This window comes from Ochlerotatus camptorhynchus, unplaced genomic scaffold, assembly GCF_037179485.1.
Source record: "Ochlerotatus camptorhynchus isolate MF236.1 unplaced genomic scaffold, CSIRO-AGI_Acam_v1.1 ptg000342l, whole genome shotgun sequence".
NCBI classification, from domain to species: Eukaryota; Metazoa; Arthropoda; class Insecta; order Diptera; family Culicidae; genus Ochlerotatus; species Ochlerotatus camptorhynchus.
Window position 1 is genome coordinate 722,972 of NW_027040830.1, and position 2,465 is coordinate 725,436.

The following is a 2,465-nucleotide window of genomic DNA, read 5'->3' on the forward strand; positions in this document are numbered from 1 at the left end:
CGGTCCGAATCAAAGCTTGACTGAAATAAGTAATCCCCCTCCCCCACCGTGACGTGAAGGGGTGAAAGCGGTTTAAGGATTGGGCGATGTTGTTTCTAAATTCGAATATCATCGACACGGTTCGTCGATATTGGCGTTGACGGCGACTCTGATGCAATGACGTTTATATAAGGTCTGGGCCAAAGGGGTTATTGGTGTTAGTGAAATGTGCAATTCGACAGTGAGCATGCATAAGGGCGAATACGCAATGATCGATTCTCTTCACCGATTTTCTCTTTGCATTACTACAGCTAAGCGAAACAATTTTCTAGAATTTGTTCAATGCAGAGTAGTAACAGGTTGTATTGGCTATCAAAATCAACAGCAAACGCACCGAGAAACGTTAAATCTAGCGAGTTATTAACAAAAGAGAAAATCGACGAAGAGAATCGATCATCGCGTATAGGCCCTTATGCATGCTCACTGTCAAATTGTTTAGTGGTGTTCGTATGTTATTGCAATGTTTATCTTTTTACACGAAACAGCTGTTGGCAGTGACGGCAGATCTTACTTGGTGAATCGCTACGTACATGTCAAGATTGGCGCGTCGGAATCGGATGTTTTCTCAAACAACTCGGGAGTCCCGCAAGGCAGTAACCTAGGACCGCTACTATTTTCGATCTTTTTAAACGATGTCGCCTTGCTGATACCATTTGGATGCCGCGTTTTCTATGCAGACGATACGAAAATCTACAAAATTATTACAAGCCTCTCGGACTGCTGGGATCTCCAGAATATGTTAGGTATTTTTGCTGACTGGTGCTCAAGAAATTTGATGAGTCTAAGCATAGAAAAATGTAACATTATTTCATATCACCGAAAAATTGAACCAATCATGTTTGACTATGTTCTCTACGGACGCTGTCTTGCTCGTGTAGAGCACATAAAGGATCTCGGCGTTACCTTGGACTGCAGACTCACTTTCAGAATCCACTACAATGACATCATCTCCAGAGCTAATCGACAATTGGGCTTTATTTTCAAAATTGCCGACGAGTTTCGTGACCCGCTATGTCTCAGGTCACTTTACTGCTCGCTTGTGCGATCCTTATTGGAGTCAAGTTCAGTTGTTTGGTGCCCTTTCCATGCTAGCTGGATCACTAGAATTGAATCCGTTCAACGCAAGTTTGTGAGATATGCTCTTCGTTTCCTCAACTGGCGTGACCCAACGAACTTGCCACTGTACGAGGAGCGTTGCCGTCTCCTGGGAATCGAGCCATTAGAGGTGAGACGGACGGTCGCTCAAGCTATGTTCGCCGGAAAGCTGCTTACAGGTGACATTGACTGCCCAACACTGCTGTCACAACTAAATATGTATGCCCCTGAGAGGTCTCTTCGTCAACGCGACTTTCTGTTTTTTGAACCACGGAGCCGGAATTATACACAACACGAGCCAATTCGAGCAATCAGCCGGCAATTCAATAACTTTTTTTATATGTTCGACTTCAATGTATCAGCTGACGTGTTTCGTCATCGGCTACTTGGCCTTTTCCGTACCGTTGACCGTAACTATTTAGTTTAAGTTTTATTCATTTAGACAGTATTTGTCAGTTGAATTTTTCAATAAACAATAAACAATAAACAATTTCTATCTGTTCGCAGATGTTCAGCAATGTTTACAACATTTTTGCTCCTACACACAAAGAAAAACCGTTGCTAAAATTAAAAATACCATTGGTAGAATTGAAAGTTTGCATTGGTTCTTTTTGGTAGAAAGCGGTTAGCTTTCAAAACAAAAATCAGTTAACTGTCAATTCAAAAGTTCCTCGCATGCTACTTTTAAAAGTTGAAACTTTCAAAACGAATTGTAGAACTGTCAAATGAAAAACAGGATAGTATTATATAATTAAAAGTGGATTATTTTTGTATCAAATCAAACCTTTGTCATGAAAGTTTGGTAAAGTTGTAATAACATGTGCCGTTTTGGATCTATAATAAAAATATTTTCAATTAAAATACCAGCATTTTCAACATTACAATATTAATTTTCATTTTAAATTATAACAAATATTTATTCAATCGATAGTAACAAATGTTTCATAAATTAAAAAAAGGACTACAACTATATTTATTACTACTATCCACATGAATACAAATATATTAATTATGCTGGGTTTCTGAAGACATCATCCGCAGGTTTTCAGTGAGTAGAAAATCGTTGTCATCGTATTGCGATATCACAAAGTTGTAGGTGGATTTTTTCGGCTGACTGTTGATTCTAGGGTTGATTCGGATCTATTCATTGGTAGATTTCATCGTCTGAAAAAAAATCTAAATAACTTCACACAATAACATTGATAATTAAATACTACAATTTTAAATAATGATGTCACAATGGATTCCGTAACCGACAATCTCGCCGACAATATTGCCTGAAATATCCAGCGGATTTAATGTTGATTTTCAGTTTCATTCCACACAAGGAA